General features: G+C 41.9%; 1 long non-coding RNA gene across 2 annotated transcripts; it reads right to left on the bottom strand.

The window, feature by feature from the left end:
* Positions 1 to 2,826: 2,826 nt before the first annotated feature.
* Positions 2,827 to 4,061, bottom strand: LOC139434001 (uncharacterized). Of its 2 annotated transcripts, none has more exons than XR_011643403.1 (4): positions 3,975 to 4,061; positions 3,363 to 3,466; positions 3,087 to 3,200; positions 2,827 to 2,923 (listed from the first exon to the last, which is right to left on the bottom strand). It is a non-coding gene; the product is annotated as an uncharacterized lncRNA (long non-coding RNA). The 2 variants fall into 2 exon arrangements; XR_011643404.1 differs by having other exon boundaries at positions 3,367 to 3,466.
* Between the last annotated feature and the right edge of the window lie 6,343 nt (positions 4,062 to 10,404).

Here is a 10,404-nt window from a genome sequence, read left to right as displayed (position 1 = left end):
TGCGAACAACAATTGTGGGGGGGGGGGCATTTTACAAATATTTACAAACAACTATTTACAAAAAAGCAAAACAGAACTCTAGTCTAGGGCATCCAGGGGCCTAATCATTTTGAAAAAAACAAGAAGGTTCTTTGTGAAAGGGCAACACATCCTCACTCCCAGGTCGGCCTATGTTGACGTTATGTCAAGTCCCCTGCCGGCTTTTTCCAACGCAAGGGGGGGGGGCCTTAGCGTCCATTTTCAACGCAAGGGGGGGGGCCTTAGCGTCCATTTTCAACGCAAGGGGGGGGCCCTTAGCGTCCATTTTCAGCTTTCCGGGATGTCCATGTGCTTCTATGGACGCTCATGGAAGCACGGCATTCGTTTGTGTCAACTGCCCTTAAAGGCAATGAAGACACTACACTACCCAGAATCCCCAGCTATCGTTTGGACTACACCATGTGCTCTGTTTGACAAACCCCGTGATAGTCCTCAAGCTCTGTCATTGGAGAGTGTGCTCCGAGGGTTACCGAGCCTCGAACAGCACTTGAAATGGGATGGAACCACGGCAGACTGTTCAAAACTGGATTTGAACGGGTCCACCGCGTCCCCCCCCCCCCCACCCCGTCCCCAGAACTACACATGCTGGCTATTCTGTTTCGCAACATGTTCTCTATGGCACGTCTCTACTGGGAGTTGTAGTTTTAAAAGACGTTTTCGTATTTCCCATAATAAGAAGTTGCCAGTATTAAACTGTGTACATCCCTGGAGGTTTAGGGGACAGGAAACACTCACATTTAAAACATATAATTAATAAATGGGTGAAAATTGCTGGTGCCCATAATGGGCAGTATTAATATATATACCCACACGCCAGCTAAGGTCAGAAGAGCTTTATTTAACAGCTGGACTTATGTTTGTGACCCCTCCTGTTGTTAATTGATAACATTACATTACATTACATTAATTGATAAGCCTGAAACATGCACTTGTCAAGGTTCAGAGGCACATTTTGCAAATATGGCATAGCCATCGATCAGCTTAAGATAAGATATACTTTATTGATCCCAAGTTGGAACATTTGCGTTACATCAGCATGTGTAACAGTTAAATATGCAGTGGTGTTTATTTGAAAATCATTTAGTATAATCACACAAATTCTGTGTTTTATATTTAACAATTCTGTGTTCTTTATTTATTGATTGTTCAATACCTGACAAGGCCGGAGATGAAATATCTGCATACATCATAAGAGTATAATACATTATGTATAATATCAGTTAAAATAAGTGCTTCAACATAGTTAACATTGCTGGAGGTATGCACACATATTGATAGATGTCTTGTAATGCACTGTTGAGGAACCTGCGACCCAAGTTTTTCATTCAGTGCAGAACTACACCATACCTATATGATATGTCAATAAACCTTAGAACATCTTGAAATCTTGAACGGGATGTGCAAAATAGTCATTATATACAGTCTTTAATTAACTATTGGTAGAGAATAACGAGTAATGAATATACTTTATAGGGATCCTATTAATATCTAATAATAAAAATAATGAAATTCAATAACATGCTTTAACCACCAGGTGTCTCTTTATATCATCTGTGCACCTTTATGGTGTAAATACAGCCTATCTACCAATTGGATCAAATATAAAAGTGAGCCGAATTAGTGTTGATACGACAAGGAGACGTATTGTGTGAAAAGAAATGTAAGATGTTGTGTAATGGCTGATATATTTATGATCCACGTCACGTTTTCAGTTCCTCATGTTTGTCTTCTCATCAGGGCTATACATACAGAACTACGGCAGATATGTAATATTTAATGCAGCCGAACCGTGTATTACAATGCCGTTATGTGATGACTTTGAAAGAGAAAAGCAAGCACACTCGGAATAAGGTATTATTTTATTTTTTAAAAATGTTTTCGGTCTGTTTCCGGTATTTGTTAATGACGATGTGCTGTGAGATGTGAGACTGGAATTGCACAGGGGGAAATAACGTATCTTTAGATGCGGATTTTGTTAAACTAATATGTTTGCGCTGTGGACCAACACTATACATTGACGGGGAAGGGGGGTAGCAATAAAGATAACTCCATTAAACAGTTACACAACATAACAGAAATAATATCGATAGCAGCGTCCCTAGCAACCACCTTGGTAACAATGAAAACGTTGGACGCAATTTCCTGAAGTAATCTTCGTAATAACTAGCAAACTAAAGATCATGTACATCCACTGCACACATAATCTGAAATAACAACTCATATTTCTCGCATCAAATGACATCAAAACGCATTTTAATGGCCAAACTAACTTTAAAATAGGCATTTTACACCCAGAATAAAACGAAGTTCGGCCATGTTTTCTTTTTCTGCAGGGAGAAATGATAGCTGGGGATTCTGGGTAGTGTAGTGTCTTCTGCCATCCTTTACTCCGAAAAAAGATTTGTTTCTCCGAATCGAAGGGGAAAAATACAAAAGCATTGCACACAATTTAAACCAATCAATGTTGTGTAATTAACAAGGATAATCTGGTGTTTTTTAGTCGATGAGTAGTGCAGATATCACTGTAAAATCAATCGTCAGTAAGGGGAATATTTACTTCCGGGTGTACAATTCTCCGCTATCCAATGAGAATGGACGCTCACATTTCCTTTAAGGGCAGTCGACACAAACGAATGCCGTGCTTCCATGAGCGTCCATAGAAGCACATGGACATCCGGAAAGCTGAAAATGGACGCTAAGGCCCCCCCCCTTGCGTTGAAAATGGACGCTAAGGCCCCCCCCCTTGCGTTGAAAATGGACGCTAAGGCCCCCCCCCCTTGCGTTGGAAAAAGCCGGCAGGGGACTTGACATAACGTCAACATAGGCCGACCTGGGAGTGAGGATGTGTTGGAAAGGGACATCCTCTTCATCTGTTTCCTGGGCCCTAAAAAGCAGAGCAAGAATAGGAACAGTGGTGAATAAGGGGAGAGAATACAGTTGGGAGCAGACTGAACAGAGGACATAGCAATATTCATGTTAAAATGTTTGCACAATAAATATTATGGCACTTTCGTTTATATTGCATTTTAATAGATCAGTTGTCATACCATGGTTGGATGTGCAGCATTTGGGTGCTCTAATCGATCCGAGAAGGGGTTCCGGATGTATGGCTTCCCTAAGGACGTAGATGGATGGCAATGGTCAACAGACAAAACCTGTGTCTGAAAGAGGACAACAACAGCAGAAAACTCTGTCATGTAAGTAATGTTCACAGAGGTGACATGACTTATTAACATTTTAAAGGGCATCATATTTCCAAGTGTAGAGAATTATGACTCCTTCAATGACATTTGAAGTGTGCAGGGGAAACTGATCAAACCTACCTACCCACAGGTACACTTTGAAGACGACCAATATATTGGCAACAAATCAGGAGGAAATTTGAGGTTGAGGCCAGATGCTGTTCCAACAGTATTTATACATCGGCCTAAACCGAAAAGGAGAAAATTCACGTCAAGGAGTATGCCTCCAGCTGTCAGGAATAATGACCACACCTATTACTGCACATCAAACATTGGTATGATATATGAAGCTAACAATGTTTCCCATGTTATATCATTCAAGGATAGACTACACTCCTAATGCAACTTTCAGATTATACAGCTTCAAAAATACCAGGGTTCATGGATTCTCTGAAGACTCATATACCACATGTACATAATCTACAGATTTCTTCATACTGTAACATTGCCAATAGACGAACTTAGATGAATGTCACTATAGGAGTATAGTGTACCCTTAATGACAATAGGTGCACATGTAAAGGCAGCATACACATAGCAATTGCCTTGTTATTGTTACAGAGATTCAGGGAGATATTGAGGTGGAGTTCCAAGGGAATGAAAGGGACATCACAGACAGAGAGAGTGAGACAGGTGTCAGCAGACTGCCAGGGGCCAGTATGTCAGGGGCCGACAATCAAGAGGCCACCTTACCAGAGATCAGTGTGCCAGGAACCAGTCAGTCAGGGGTAAGCTATGAAGAGGCCAGTTTGCCAGGGTCAGGTGCTCCAGGGACCAGACTACCAAGGGCCAGTTGTGACCGGGGCTCACGTGGAGGATCTAATGAGGCAACTGAGAAGGGAGAGATTACTAAGAAAGAGAGCCGAGAGGGCTCTGGTAAACCAGAAGAGGATTCATTCGGCATTAAAAACAAAACACAATTTGATTAATCTAAAGTTTCAAAAAATCTTCAACACAGACCAAATTAGAGCACTTGGGCAATCAAAAAAAGGTGGGATACGGTGGGGGAAAAGAAACCGTGAAAAAAGCAAAACAACTAAGGTTCTGTTGTGGCACTACAGGATATAAAACCCTCCAAGCCATGAATATGCCCTCTGCCTGACATCAGGACCATTCAGAGGAGGATGCAGCACGTCAAACTGGAGCCAGGAGTGTTGGGGGAGGTGTTTGATATGCTGAGGCTGAAGGCAGATGGCATGAGTGAGATGGAGAAGAAATGTGTGCTCACCTTGGTTTGAGATGTCCATCACCCCTAGCGTGGAGCTGCATCTGGGAACAGGGAGGCTGTTTGGGAACACAACTCTACCTGGCCACAAAGCCCAGGCCACTCATGCCTTATTTTCATGCTGGCTGGTGCTACTACGTGTGGAAACAGGTTGTGGCTTACCACTCACCGTGGGCCAGTCCCTATCGCCAGTGCATACTGGCAGTTACGTGGAGGATGGATCAGACCACTTGGCAGACTTCCTGGACACGCAGAACAGCAGCTGCAGTCCTCCTGACGTTCTGAGAGTGGAGCAGCTAGGAGACCTGACAACACCACCTGACATCACTAAAAACCGAGTCCTGTGTGCTATACACCTTGCAGGATACATCGTGAAAGGGTCATCAGCTTCTCACTTTGTGACAATGCCAGTGTGCCCTAGTGAAAAATGTCAGTGATGGTGAAAATGAGAGAGCTGGTCTGCTGGTATTAAAAGAATTTAAAAAGGGGTGCACTTTACCGTCCATCAGATGAGGTTTTCACCCTTGTTCAGAACGTGGAGCAGCTGTTCCGTGTGAGGACGAGCGATTCCCTCATGGAGTCCTCAAATGCAGTGTCACAGCTGGACAAGAAAGCCATGTTGCTGGACAGCAACCTGCCCTCATGCCATGACCGGAAGAAAAAAATCCTCTCAACATACATCAGGTGAGATTAAGGATTTGCATCAGAGTGCATCAGGGCTGAGAGGAAGGATAAACATAAAGGGTATCTTGGCAGCAAGAGTCAGAGTAAGAAGGCAAAGAAGACCAACAGACCTCTGCACCGAAGGTCATAACATCTAGGCGATGTACTTGGCATCTCCATTCCCGGTCCTCCGTCAGCAGCCTCCAGCCTCCTCTTCCTTCAGCAGCAGCAGCCTCCGCCAGCAGCAGCCATATGAGGCTGACATATGAGGCTGAATAAAAAAAAAGTGCTAATTATTTTTTTTACTGTGTTTATTTTGTTAAAAATAAACATTTTGGATGCATGACCATGTTTTAGGCTCATCCTTCATTCACTGCTGTAGAGTACCGCCTATTCAGTAGGCTATCATTTGTTTAAGACTGAATAATACCTTTGAAGAACAATCATTAAACTAGTGTGTATATTACAACACAAAGGAATCTATCCTAGCATGCCATCAAGCATTAAAAAGTAGAGCTAGGCTAGTTGTACAGTACAGATGAGTTAACACGGAACAGTACAAAAAAAAAAAACTAAGTACAGTCAACATGTCCACATAATGAAATGTTAGTATATCCCAAATGCAATGAAATATTTATCACAAACGCCACCTCATTTCTACTAGTGCTAGCAGTTTAAGTCAATATCATACAGAAAAAGCCGACTAAGGATGGCTGAACACGGTCAGGTTCAGCAGATAAAAACCAAAATAAAAATAAAAACCATAATCAATCTAAATCCTGCTTGTTAGTTACCCAGCATCATTGATATATAAGCTGCTAGCGATTCATTACTGAAATCTTACCCTTCAAAGCTGACGAAGTCGCGCTAGCTAACTAGCAGGCAATGCTAGCAAAATTGGTTGTGACAACAAGATAAAATATAGATTATTACGCTGTGCATATACAAATGAAGACCAGTATAGCATCATAAAGGGCCTCTTGATACAATATAGACAGTTGACAATTCAAAATAGTTTCGATATTTCAGCAACTTACCTCTGGAACTATTCGACCGCAACGCAATGTAAGTGAATGAGGTACCAACGCCCAAATGACAATATGTTGAACTATTTCGATGTCCATACCCCGGAAGTAGGCGCCGCCATTTTTTACAACGGAGGTCTATGGGAGTGTCGTAACTCTTAGTATCTCTAGGGCTCTGGTGTAGTCCAAACGGATAGCTTGAGGGATTCTGGGATAGGTGTGGGTGTCCTTTCTGCCATCCTTACTCCTGGGAACTGGACCGCTCAGCATTAACTTAGAGGGCCAGAGACGACATAAACGAATGCCGTGCTTCCATGAGCGTCAAATCCGACGCAGATGGGAATACATTGCAATCAGTTGAAAGCTATTTGCGTCCCTTTATGACGCTGAAGGAGCCTAGGAGCGTCACAATTGGACGCCACGGACACTGACCAAACGTCGCTATTGGACGCTTAGGGAGTGAGAGTGTGTTGATCAAAGATGTTCTATTGAGAAGACGATCACTACCTGACAAAAGTTTTCAAAACCGTTTCTAGTCTTCGGTATTTCTAAACAAGTGACTACTGAAATCAATCTTACTAACTGCTGTCTGTGATTGCTTGTTTTGGCGTGAGAATAGTTTGGGCAGAGTGAGAGCGTGAGATTGAGAGTGAAAGCGTGTGTCACACGCCAGATGCGTGAGAGTTGGCAACCCTGTTAAAAGGGCCGATTTTCTGCGGAGGAATACTTAGTTCCGAGAACTTTTAATCCCATTTTTAGTGCCTGCTAGAGAGGTGGTACTATCCTGGGGAGAAAAAAGTACCAATTTTGATTGGCTGGGCGAATTGCAAACCACGCCCCGTAAAACTCTGAAAAGTTTTGTGAAGCTGCCATTGTATTTGCTGACATTAGCTTTATTAGCATTAGCATTAGCCCCGCGCACCAACGGAGAGAGAAAACAATGGCAACACAACAAAAACATGGGAGCGGTGGAGTGATGAGGAGGTGTCGGCGTTCTGGTGATTACTCGGAAGGCTTCAGTAGAATCTAGTGTAAACAATCTTCAACACAGACCAAATTAGTGCCCTTGGACAACAACATATATGGTGGGGCAAAGAAACAATAAATTACATTGAGAGTGGGAGACTGAAAATGATTACTATGATAAATATTCAAACTATTTACAAAACTATTTACAGAAGCTCCTGTTGAACCATGGTTCAACAGAGCAACAAAAACAGGTTGGTCAACAATAACAATTAAAATGACGAGGCCACTTTGCCAGGGGGAGGTGATCCAGCGACGAGACAATAAAGCAATTCATATTAAGTTCTGTTGAGACACCACAGGATATAAAAGCTTCCAAGCGATGACCTCTCCTCACCTTTCACCTGTATTTCCTCAGGAGACTCAGGTCCTTCAACGTCTGCAGCACAATAAGCACCCACCCACAATTGTTGTTCGCACAAGCATAATTGTGCGAACAACAATTGTGGGGGGGGGGGCATTTTACAAATATTTACAAACAAACTATTTACAAAAAAGCAAAACAGAACTCTAGTCTAGGGCATCCAGGGGGCCTAATCATTTTGAAAAAAAAACAGAAGTTCTTTGTGAAAGGGGCAACACATCCTCACTCCCAGGTCGGCCTATGTTGACGTTATGTCAAGTCCCTGCCGGCTTTTTCCAACGCAAGGGGGGGGGGCCTTAGCGTCCATTTTCAACGCAAGGGGGGGGGGCCTTAGCGTCCATTTTCAACGCAAGGGGGGGGGCCCTTAGCGTCCATTTTCAGCTTTCCGGGATGTCCATTGTGCTTCTATGGACGCTCATGGAAGCACGGCATTCGTTTGGTGTCAACTGCCCTTAAAGGCAATGAAGACACTACACTACCCAGAATCCCCAGCTATCGTTTGGGACTACACCATGTGCTCTGTTTGACAAACCCCGTGATAGTCCTCAAGCTCTGTCATTGGAGAGTGTGCTCCGAGGGTTACCGAGCCTCGAAAAGCACTTGAAATGGGATGGAACCACGGCAGACTGTTCAAAACTGGATTTGAACGGGTCCACCGCGTCCCCCCCCCCCCCCACCCCTCCCCAGAACTACACATGCTGGCTATTCTGTTTCGCAACATGTTCTCTATGGCACGTCTCTACTGGGAGTTGTAGTTTTAAAAGACGTTTTCGTATTTCCATAATAAGAAGTTTGCCAGTATTAAACTGTGTACATCCCTGGAGGTTTAGGGGACAGGAAACACTCACATTTAAAACATATAATTAATAAATGGGTGAATGAAAATTGCTGGTGCCCATAATGGGCAGTATTAATATATATACCCACACGCCAGCTAAGGTCAGAAGAGTTTATTTAACAGCTGGACTTATGTTTGTGACCCCTCCTGTTGTTAATTGATAACATTACATTACATTACATTAATTGATAAGCCTGAAACATGCACTTGTCAAGGTTCAGAGGCACATTTTGCAAATATGGCATAGCCATCGATCAGCTTAAGATAAGATATACTTTATTGATCCCAAGTTGGAACATTTGCGTTACATCAGCATGTGTAACAGTTAAATATGCAGTGGTGTTTATTTGAAAATCATTTAGTATAATCACACAAATTCTGTGTTTTATATTTAACAATTCTGTGTTCTTTATTTATTGATTGTTCAATACCTGACAAGGCCGGAGATGAAATATCTGCATACATCATAAGAGTATAATACATTATGTATAATATCAGTTAAAATAAGTGCTTCAACATAGTTAACATTGCTGGAGGTATGCACACATATTGATAGATGTCTTGTAATGCACTGTTGAGGAACCTGCGACCCAAGTTTTTCATTCAGTGCAGAACTACACCATACCTATATGATATGTCAATAAACCTTAGAACATCTTGAAATCTTGAACGGGATGTGCAAAATAGTCATTATATACAGTCTTTAATTAACTATTAGTAGAGAATAACGAGTAATGAATATACTTTATAGGGATCCTATTAATATCTAATAATAAAAATAATGAAATTCAATAACATGCTTTAACCACCAGGTGTCTCTTTATATCATCTGTGCACCTTTATGGTGTAAATACAGCCTATCTACCAATTGGATCAAATATAAAAGTGAGCCGAATTAGTGTTGATACGACAAGGAGACGTATTGTGTGAAAAGAAATGTAAGATGTTGTGTAATGGCTGATATATTTATGATCCACGTCACGTTTTCAGTTCCTCATGTTTGTCTTCTCATCAGGGCTATACATACAGAACTACGGCAGATATGTAATATTTAATGCAGCCGAACCGTGGTATTACAATGCCGTTATGTGATGACTTTGAAAGAGAAAAGCAAGCACACTCGGAATAAGGTATTATTTTATTTTTTAAAAATGTTTTCGGTCTGTTTCCGGTATTTGTTAATGACGATGTGCTGTGAGATGTGAGACTGGAATTGCACAGGGGGAAATAACGTATCTTTAGATGCGGATTTTGTTAAACTAATATGTTTGCGCTGTGGACCAACACTATACATTGACGGGGAAGGGGGTAGCAATAAAGATAACTCCATTAAACAGTTACACAACATAACAGAAATAATATCGATAGCAGCGTCCCTAGCAACCACCTTGGTAACAATGAAAACGTTGGACGCAATTTCCTGAAGTAATCTTCGTAATAACTAGCAAACTAAAGATCATGTACATCCACTGCACACATAATCTGAAATAACAACTCATATTTCTCGCATCAAATGACATCAAAACGCATTTTAATGGCCAAAACTAACTTTAAAATAGGCATTTTACACCCAGAATAAAACGAAGTTCGGCCATGTTTTCTTTTTCTGCAGGGAGAAATGATAGCTGGGGATTCTGGGTAGTGTAGTGTCTTCTGCCATCCTTTACTCCGAAAAAAGATTTGTTTCTCCGAATCGAAGGGGAAAAATACAAAAGCATTGCACACAATTTAAACCAATCAATGTTGTGTAATTAACAAGGATAATCTGGTGTTTTTTAGTCGATGAGTAGTGCAGATATCACTGTAAAATCAATCGTCAGTAAGGGGAATATTTACTTCCGGGTGTACAATTCTCCGCTATCCAATGAGAATGGACGCTCACATTTCCTTTAAGGGCAGTCGACACAAACGAATGCCGTGCTTCCATGAGCGTCCATAGAAGCACATGGACATCCGGAAAGCTGAAAATGGACGCTAAGGCC

Source organism: Pseudochaenichthys georgianus, chromosome 6 (assembly GCF_902827115.2).
Source record: "Pseudochaenichthys georgianus chromosome 6, fPseGeo1.2, whole genome shotgun sequence".
In the NCBI taxonomy this organism is placed as follows: Eukaryota; Metazoa; Chordata; class Actinopteri; order Perciformes; family Channichthyidae; genus Pseudochaenichthys; species Pseudochaenichthys georgianus.
This window is presented reverse-complemented; position numbering and strand designations above follow the sequence as displayed.